This window comes from Acinonyx jubatus, chromosome A1 (assembly GCF_027475565.1).
Source record: "Acinonyx jubatus isolate Ajub_Pintada_27869175 chromosome A1, VMU_Ajub_asm_v1.0, whole genome shotgun sequence".
Classification (NCBI taxonomy): domain Eukaryota; kingdom Metazoa; phylum Chordata; class Mammalia; order Carnivora; family Felidae; genus Acinonyx; species Acinonyx jubatus.
In genome coordinates, this window is record NC_069380.1 from 98,144,419 (window position 1) to 98,155,368 (window position 10,950).

Genomic DNA, 10,950 nt, shown 5'->3' on the forward strand with positions numbered 1-10,950 from the left:
TAATACAGTTGAGGGTCAAAGGACGTATTTGGACATCTCATTCATAAGACTAAAGGGATATTATCTAAGTCTATACCAATTAAATATATCTCAGCATGCCTCTAACCCACTGGTACGACAGTATTGTGCTCGGACATATTTGTTGAGAAGTTCTGCTTTATTGCTTCATAAGATTTGCTAATTAAACAACATTATGTTTTCCCCCTCATGTTTAGATTATGATTCAGGATGTTTTAGGTGTGGAAGGTAATATCATATCTCTCATTTTTCACTTTTATGAAAATGGTCTATCTCTTTAAGCAAAATTTACAATATCTATTTCTCTACAATGAGAAATGTTAAAATGAGCATGTTTTTTCTTCCCTTCTCTTCTCCTCTTCTCTATCTCCTGATATAAAATAATAATATTATATTTCTATAATTACTTCCTTGAAATTGTTAGATATGTTAGTACATGTTTCATTTTTTAGCTGTAAATGATTTACTTTGAATCCTGACCATACTTGATTATAGTAGATGAACTGTTTTCTTCTAAGACTTTTATTATGTCTGGTCTCCTTTTCAAGCTTTTAATCATTTCTTGATTTTTGTGTATGATGTAAGATAGTAATATAGTTTTATTTCTTTTTGCTTGTGGCTGTCCCGTTTTCCCAGCATTATTTACTGAACAGATCGCACTTTTTCCCTGGTACATTCTTGGCCCCTTTGTCAAAAATTAATTGAGCATACATTTATCAGTTTATTTCTAGGTTCTCTGTTCTGTTCCATTGATCTTTATATGTTTTTATGACAATACAATACTGTTTTGATTACTATAGCTTTGTAATATAGTTTGGATTCAGGGAATATGGTACCTTCAGCTTTGTTTTGTTTTGTTTTGTTTTGTTTTGTTTTTTTCAAGATTCTTTTGGCTATTTAGGGTCTTGTGTGATTGAATACACGTTTCAGGATTATTTATTGTATTTCTGTGACAAATGTCATTAGGATTCTGATAGAGATTGCATTGAATCTGTAAATTTACTTTGGGTAATATGGGCAATTTAACAATATTAATTCTTCCCATCTGTGAGCACAGTTTATCTTTCCATTTACTTCTTTCATCTTCAGTTTATTTCATTGGTGTCTTATAGTTTTCACAGTACACAGGGTACCTGGGTGGCTCAGTTGGTTAAGTGTCCGACTTTGGCTCAGGTCATGATCTTATGGATCACAAGTTTGAGCCCCACTTTGGGGTCTGTGCTGACAGCTGGGAGCCTGGAACCTGCTTTGGATTCTGTGCTCCCTCTCTCTCTGCCCCTCCCCCACTCACTCTCTGTCTCTCAATAAAAAAAAAATGGTTTTCAGACTACAGGTTTTTCACCTCCTTTGTTAAATGTATTCCTTGACATTTCCTTTTTTTTTTTTTTTGATGCAGTTGTAAATACGATTGTTTTCTTAATTTCTCTTTCTAATAGTTCATTGTCAGTGTATCGTAACACAGTTGATTTTTTGCATATTGATTTTGTAACCTGCAACTTTACTGAATTTGTTTCTTAGACCTAACAGATTTTTGGAGGAGTGTATAGACTTTTCTATATATGAAATAATGTCTTTTGTAAATAGTGGTGGTTTCATTGCTTCCTTTCAAATTCCGATGCCTTTTAGTTCTTTCTCTTGCCTAATTTGTCTGTCTAGGATTTCCAATACTGTGGTGAATAGAAGTGCCAAAAGCAAACATCTCTTTCTGGTTCCTGATCTTAGTTCCTGTCAGCTTTTCATCATTGAGTATGTTAGCTGTGGGCTTGTTGTACATGGCCTTTATTATGCTGAGGTGTGTTCACTCCATACTCACTTTGCTGAGAGTTTTTATTATAAATGGGTGTTGGATTTTGTCACATCCTTTATTCCTGCATCTACTGAGATAACATACAATTTTTATCTCTCACTTTGTTCACGTGGTGTATCATGTGGATTGATTTTCAGATCTTGAGCCATCCTTCCATCCCTGGCACAAACCCCACTTGGTCATGGTATATGATCCTTTTCATATATTGTTGAATTTGGTTTTCTCGTATTTTGTTAAGGATTTTTGAATCTCTGTTCATCAAGGATATCGGTCTGTAATTTTTGTTTGGTTGTTTGTTTTGTTTTGTTTTGTTTCTTAGGGTCCTTGTCTGGTTTTGGTAACAGAGTCATGGTGGCCTTGGAAGAATTCTTTCCTTTTCAGTTTTTTGGAAGAGTTTCAGAATGATAGGTATTGAATCTCCTTTAATGTTTAGTGTAATTCACCAGGAAATCCATCAGGTTCCAGTTGTTGAAGCTTTGCCAAGACCTGTCAGTGTTCCAAAGAAAGGAATCTCATTTGGCACATAGCTTCAGGCTAATTGGAAGCCACACCCTTAGGAAGCCACTTTTAAACTATGCAAGTATATATATATACACACACACACACACACACACACACACATATATATATAGTATATATATACATATATATACAGTATATATACACATATATATATACATATACTATATATATACTATATATATACATATACTATATACATATAGTATATATGTATATACATATAGTATATATAGTATATATAGTGTATATATAGTGTATATATAGTGTATATATATAGTATGTATATATATAGTATGTATATATATATAGTATGTATATATAGTATATACATATAGTATATATGTATAGTATGTATATATATATACTATATATATATATAGTCCCTTGGGGCCACAATTGTACACCATTCTGGCCTCTTCTTCAGGAGATGTAGAGGTGTTCGACATTTGCAAAAATTGGGTCTTCGGATGAGTGTATAAGCTCCTTTCCTGGAGATAGTCCCAAGCTGTAGCAAGACCTAGGGACAACACGAAGATAACTTGCCCTGGCACCTCTGTTGCCTCTTGATGTGTGGCCAACCTGAGGCCTGCTCTTCTGGCTGAAGCTATAAGACAAGTAAGTATTTTTTCACAGGAAGAGTTCGGTTATATTTCTGTCTGCTGTCTGTGCAGTGCCTGGGGGTGGTAGCCTGTCAAGAACTAACTCTTCAACTGTTTCTGTCCTGTGGGGCCCAAAGAGGCAGGCCTCCCTGACCACCAGAGCCACATAACTGGGTAGGGAGTCTCCTGTTGGACTGTATATGCCTGCCAGCTTTGCCATGGCAAAGGGAGTGCAGGGCCTGGGCATATGCACTGGATTTAGTTTTAGTGAGGCAGCTGGAGAGCACAAGGTCAGGGCACATCCACTGGTTAGGGTGCCGTGACTCTGTGTGTCTGTCAGCACTAGCTGGATGGAAGGGAAGCACAAAAATGGTGAACGCCCGTACCTCTGTCCTGGAGAGAGTCCCAACAGAGCCCTGTCCCTCTGGCAGATGCTTTAAAGATTAGCAAATGAATCTTCTTCGCAAATAGTCTAAAACAATTTTCGTTTTTTCTTTTGTTTTTAAATGTTTATTTATTTTTGAGAGAGAGAGAGTGAGGGAAGGGCAGAGAGAGAGAGGGAGACAAAGAATCTCAAGCAGGCTCCAGGCTGTGACCTGTCAGCACAGAGCCCAACATGGGGCTCAAACTCAGGAACTGCGAGATCATGGCCTGAGTCAAAGTCTGAGGCCTATCCCAAGGAGCCGCCCAGGTGCCCCTGAGGCACTTGTCAAGCACCTGCTTTTGCACTGGGCTCTGGGGTGAGTCTGCATGTAAAGCCCTTCGAAATCAGATATTCAGTTCCCTGAAGCCCTTCCTGGCTCCTGGATGTAAGCCCTGTTGGTTTTCAAAGCCAGATGTTTTGGGGGCTCATCTCTCTCTAGTTTAGGTTGCATGGATTGGCAAACCTTATGTGGGGCATGAACCCCTTGCTCCTCAGAGAAAAGCTCCATCCATGTTCGTGAGATCCCTCCTGACCAGGGCGTGGCATTTTGAGTGAGACTGTATCGCTGCCTCCCCCACTTGTCTCAATGTGGCCTTTTTATCCTTTGTTCTGAAGGAGGTTTTCAGTGGGTTTTCAGGTCTTTTTCAGAGGGAGTTGTTTGCTATGTACCTGTAAATTTGGATTGTCCATGGGAGGGGGCGAAGCGAAGGTCTTTCTATGCTGCCATCTTGGACTGCCTTATCTGTCTTTATTCCTTTGGTTGTTTCGTTACGTTTCCTTTTGACTGCTTTTGAAATTATGTTTTCAAAATGACTTTATTTTATGTATTGTCTACTATTTTTTTTTTCAATTCCCTAAGATATATGTCTCTTTATTTCTAACTTCCGGTAGTCTTGGATCATCTCTCTGCTCCAAGCCCCACTTCATCTTGACTTGTAAGATCTTATACAACCTTGCTTTCCTTCATTTCCCTCACTTAGGTTCCAAGTCCCTTGCCCTGATTTTCCCAATTCCAGGATACTGCTCCTTGGTGTTTTCGGAACATAGCAAGCATGTTCTTGAGAGACTTGGCCGTTTTCTTTTGCTGGAGTGTTTTCCCCTCAGATGTCAACACCCCTGTCTCACCTCCTTCTGGCCTTTTTCTCAGAAGTCATCACGAAGCCTTCCCTAGCCACCAACTCCACAACTCCACTCCTCTTCCGAAATCTGATGTTCCCCTTCCTGGTTTCTCTCCTTAGTTATTAACACTACCTGTACACTATTCCACCTTTTTACCTTGATTGTGTGTTTCCTACTAGAATAAAAAATTCTTAAAGAGATTTTGTTTTTTCACTACTTTATCTCCAGCACCGGATACAGAGTAGGAGTTCATTAAATAGCATTAAACAAACAAATGGATAGAGGAATTAGGGATCTTTTAAATTTTATTTTCCAAATATTGTATTTAAGTATTATTTTTTCACCTTCAGATTTTTAACTTGAACACATTCTTTTTCATAATCCCATGTTTTATTTCTGATAGCTTTCTCTACCACTTAATTTTATTGCTGTAATAGTTTCCCTCCTCTTTCTGAAGCTCTTAGCCATTTTTTAAACACTTTTGTTCTGATTATTGCTAGTCTTGAACTTCCTTTAATTTATTTTTTTGTTTTGTTCTCAGAAAACTCATGGGGCACTAAAATAGCTGATTGGAAGTTTCTGCGCATGCTGTTGCTTGTGGATTACCAGGATTCATTGTAGAATATTATGGCTAGATTCTTTTTGTTTTTTTATTGTCAAATACAATAAGTATTTTTTAAGCTTTTCTCTGGGACTGGTAAAGTTCCCTAGTGAGGACTTATTCCCTCTAGTACCTAAAAGGTATAACTGACTGCCAATGTTCTCAGATCAGATAGAGGAAGGATATAGCATCTCACCATTTGATTGGAAGAGTTTTCTTTCCTTTTTTAAAATTTTATTTTAGAGAACGTGCAAGCAGAGGAGAGGAGCAGAGGGAGAGACAGAGAATCTCAAGCAGGCTTCATGCTGACAGCACGGAGCCCAGTGCCAGGCTTGATCCCACGACCCTGGAACCATGACTTCAGCCTAGATCAAGAGTCTGAAGTCCAACTGACTGAACCATTCAGGTGCCCCAGGAAGAATTTTCTTTAATATCCTTCTATATTGTTCCACATCCTCAATGGGAGCCATGTTTTTCCTAATTCCCCATCTTCCTTGCTATAGTTCTCTAGAGAGGAAAATTCTGCTTTTATTATGACTGGGGGAAGTTGTTTTCTTACTTCTGAGATGGGGAAGGGATCTATAACCCAGCTTCAGAGAGTTATGTTGCCAGAAACTCCTTAGTTTTTCTATGATTCTTTGGTATGGTTTGCTCTGTATGTCTTCAATGGCTAGTTTAGAATCTGGCTTTCTCAGTCTCCATCATCTGCTACTAATTTGTCTGTCATTCAGATTTCAGATTTCATTTGATGATCATGTTTCCTGCTCCTTGTCCTTTTTTATCTTTTTTTTCCCCCTTAAATATCTCTGGTGTAATTTCATCAGGGACCAGAGAAAAATATGTGGTTCATTTTATTCATTTAAAATGGTAAAACTGGGGCTCCTGGGTGGCTCAGTCGGGTAAGCATCCAGCTTTGGCTCAGGTCATGATCTCATGGTTCATGAGTTCAAGCCCCACGTGGGGTTCTCTGCTGTCAGTGCAGAGCCCACTTGGGATCCTCTGTCCCTCTCTCTGTATCCCCTTCTCCTATTTGGTCACTCTCTCTCTCAAAAAATAAATAAAAACATAATAAATAAATAAATAAATAAATAAATAAATAGTAAAACTATTTAAAGAGTTTATATTTTGCATTGTTAATGAGCTATTTTAATATGCCTGATGCATAATAACTTTTAGTTAAGATAATTAAACCAAAAGAAGAATTTGGGTCACTTACTTTCCCATATTTCTTATTTAGAAGAAAGTGAGTTATCACAATAGAGGGGGGATAAAATAGTATAATTTTAGTATATCAAAAGGCCAGGATATGAGCCATGGCTGTGCCATGAATTCCATCCTCAGGCATTTCTCTACCTTACTGGTCCTTGGTTTCCTACTCCTTTAATTGATAGGTTTAGATAACTGGTCTCTAAGATCATTCTGGAATAAATATTTTTATTTTTATTCATATAAATAGGGTTCCATTGGTTTGCATGTTTTAGCACAGATTCCACTGAATCACTCCCAATATATGTAAACTGATTATATTGGGATGCCACTTTATCGGGATTATTTCTATTGTTGAGAGAGAGAGGGAGAGAACATGAACTGGGGAGGGACTGAGGGAGAGGGAGGGAGAGCGAATCCCAAGCAGGCTCCCCGTTGTCAGCATGGAGCCCAAGTGGGGCTAGATCCTGCAACCCCGAGATCATGACCTGAGTGGAAATCGAGTGGAAAATGAGCATGAGCAGGGGAGGGGCAAAAAGAGAAGGAGAGAGAGAGAGAATCTCAAGCAGACTTTGAGCTCCATGCTGAGCCCAACATGGGGCTAGATCTTGTGACCATGAGATCATGACCTGAGCTAATACTTAACCAACTGAGCCATCTAGGTGCCCCCTTATCAAGATCATTTCTGACTGTATTTTATTGGGTATATTAGGAGTGAGTTCTGATGTTTGCTTCTCTGTAGCAATACTGGAAAGAATTTAATCAGCCTCAGCAAAATTTGCTGTGTTCACAGGCCCTCTTGAAGTTGTTATTTGTCAGATGAAAACAGACATCATTAGATGTAGACTGTTACTTAGCGATCATCCATCCAACCTCCTCCTTTCATAGAGGAGGAAACTTAGTCCTACATAGTTGGCCCTCAGTCAACATAGGTTTGAAGTGAGCAGCTTCACTTGTACCCATTTTTGTTTTTTAAAAGTTAACAGCAAGCAAAACCACAAGGCATTTATTTACAGCTCCCTACCCGTCTCCACAGGACCAAACTGAAGGCAACTGATACGAGGCTGCAAAACTTGAGTACCTAGGGAGGCCCACCAGGCCATCAGCAGCCTCTGGAGGCCCCTGGACCAGGCAGGGCTGTAGTCCGCCCCACTGGCTCACAGGGTGGTCACGTTGCATGTCTGAGGCTCGGGGGCAGGAGGCGGGACTGAAGTGGGTGAACATGCCCAGAGGGCACAGATGGTACTGCACACTAGCCCTGAGCCCCCAGGTGCCTTTGCCCCCTGAGTTTTTCATGTCCCAGAGCAGCTACGGGCCTACGATCCGCCCTGAGTGACACCTCAGCCTCCTGGCCTCCTTAAGACTATAGTCGCTGGTGGCCACAAGTTGGTGGTACATCTCCTGACAGATGGAGTAGCTATATTCCTGTAGGCCACTGTTGCCATCTGTGGGCCCGTTCTGGAAGAAGCTGCTGGTGGGCAGAGGCCACCAGGCCGTGGAGCATCACCATCCTGGGGTGAGGCCTGCCACCACACCTGATCCTGTCCTAGAGGGGTGACCTGGCCCACCTATACACAGATTTTTTTCAATAACTAGAAGTATAGTACTGTAAATGTATTTTGTATTCCTTATGATATTATTACCATTTTCTTTTCTCTAGCTTACCTTCTGTAAGGATACAATATATAATACACATAAAATCTGTGTTAATTGATAGGGTTATTGTTAAGGCATTATAATCAAAAGTAGGCTATTAGCAGTTAACTTCTTAGGGAGTCAAAAGTTATATGTGGATTGTTTTTAGTGTTTATTTATTTGGGTGACAGAGCATGAGCAGAGGAAGGGCAGAGAGAGAAAGAGAATCCCAAGCTGGCTCCACACTGTCAGCGTGGAGCCCAGTGTGGAGCTCAAACCTGTGAACCGTGAGATATGACCTGAGCTGAAATTGAGTCAGACGCTTAACAGACTGAGTTACATTGGCACCCCTACATGGATTTTTAAAAAATAGTTGTTTTTGAGAGAGAGAGAGAGAGCATGCACGTGCAGGGGAGGGACAGAGGCAGGTGGGCAGGGTGGACAGAGGATCTGAAGCAGGCTCCATGCTGGTCACAGACAGCCTCATGCGGGGCTTAAACCCACTAACCGTGAGCTCATGACCTGAGCCACAGTTGGACGCTCAACCTACTGAGCCACCCAGGCGCCCCCCATATGTGGATTTTTGACTGCGTGGGGAATAAGCAACCCTAACCTCTGCCTTGTTCAAGGGTCATCTGTATAGTGCTCTTGATTGCTTACCAACATAGTGAGATTTAATGAAACAGTACTGCTAAGACCTGAGCTCTTATTATTCCAAATCATAGCACATGAAAGATTCTGTCACTGCTGTTGTTGTTTTCATTTTTTTCACTTTGTTTTATTGTGTTTTTGTTGTGTTCTGTTTAGTTTTATTGGCCCAGACAGTGATGTTAAATAGGGCTCAATACTGCCCACCTTGACTCAGCTCTTAAACTGGTAATTAGGTTTGGATTCTCAACAGTAGCCACACAGCTTACTCATTCCTGTAGGCATGTTTTACTTTTCCATTATTATATACTGATTCAACACATTAATCCATAACTTCACCTCTTTTTTTGTTGAGACACTATCAAAGCATAGTGAAAGGGAGCTTACCAGACAACAAAATGTTCTCATCAGAAATTGTAGATGATAGACCGCTAAAGAAAATGAGAATCCTTGTTAAAACATTAAAGACTACTGTCCTTAGATTTGTCCAATAATTAGAATTATAGTAAAGAAATAATACTTTAGAATTTTTACTTTCTCAGAATTTTATTGCTTATCAGTTGTATATAGAAAATGATTTATTTGCTTTAAGATTTATGTATATATTTTCCTTTCAGAGTAAAAATAATCTTCAAGACTAGGTATTTTCAATGGTAACATGACAGCTAGGGGTTTGGAATGTGGAGGGAGCGATTCAGTTTTACTGAAAACAGAAGTGCCCTATGACATAATTTACCACAGAGCAGCTCTTTTCCACACATAATAATACTCATTTGGGAGATTTCTTTATTGCCACTTTTATTTGTTTTTAATTTTTTATTCTTTTTAAGTAGGCTCTATACCCAACGTGGGGCTTGAACTCTTGACCTGAAGTTCAAGAGTCACATGCTCGGCTGACTGCGCCAGCCAGGTGTCCCTAGGAATTGTTTTAAACGTACAGTGAACTCATCAATTCCATGAGGAATGCCACTAAAAGTGTTAGATTAGGAATCAATAAGCATTGGTAAACCTACTCATTTTCTTCAAATGTCTAGGAAGTGCCCCATTAGATTTTGTGTATTCAATAAGAAATTTGAACATTTAGAAAAGTTTTACATGAAAACATTTTTTAGCATAAAAGTTTTTAAATTCATAAATTAAACTTCATTTTGGCCATGACAGCAGTTCTTTTTATGATGCATTCTGCTCTTGAAAGTTAGAAACAAATGCCTCATCTTCTCTAGTAGAGATAAAAATGATAATCCCACATTCCTACTTTTTCTGAAGTAACTCAAGTCATAAATTAAACTTTTCAATAAAATGCAGAAAAATAACAGGCTGAATAATTGTACAGTGATTTTACATTTTGGAATTTTTAATCCACCTCATTGGATCCCAGGACTCACAAACTTGTATTATTGATACCAAAGTTATAGAACATTCTTGAGTGTTTGCTTCTGTGATGTGGTTCCATGTATATGATGTAAGTCCTGTCTATTTCATTTGTATTCACTTTTTTTTTTTAAAGTTTGGCTACTTTCAGCTTTATAACAGTTTCTTTTTGTGTTTTTCACTCTTGTGAAGCAGTATGTTTTTTCCTGGTTTTCTTTGAAAAGAGGTCATTTTCCACTGATAATACAAATCTAACCAAATGGCCAAACGGAAATAGTTAGAAGGGTCCTAAGGAAGCAGAAAAGAGGTGTAATGGCTACTCCAACTTACTGTACTCATGTAATTTGGTGTATGTTTTTTCATGACATTTTCCCCCTCTTTTAGGGTTTCTTAAATCTCTTTTATTCAGATGCAACTGGAGTTCAAATACTAAAATGAGGAAACATCCACAGTGGGGAAAGGGAGGATTGTCATGAAAGAAAATAAAAATAGGTTTTTCTGATTGTTAATGGGATACTGGTCCCTCTGTTTACCAGCAGCGCTTGCCAGTAAAGGCTGAGTCTTCCCTAAGGCCCTGCTGGTATGGGACTGTGCTGGGGGATGGAAGCAGATTGTGGAAACTTTGTTACTGCCTTATAACAGCTTCCTGTTTCTTCCTCCAGTTAAAAAAAAAAATTGTAAAAAGAAAAATTATGTACATAGAAACATCAAAGGTAGCCTTGAGAGGAAGTTTATAAGCAGTGTATGATCTGAGTGGTATGTGGAAATGCAAGTATCTTAATATTGGATTTCACTAAATTTCACATTCCACGTAGACGCCATTCACTTTTTTTACCCTCTATGCTCAGCACAGAGCCCAGCGCTGTCGGTTCCCAGGAGCTGCCATGATTTATTGGGTATCATTTTCATACGCTAGTTAGTACCCTGTAGTTATCACAACACAGGGAGACTGAGTCATTGCTTTACCCCCTCATCTGCTCATACAGTGAATTTTCACATT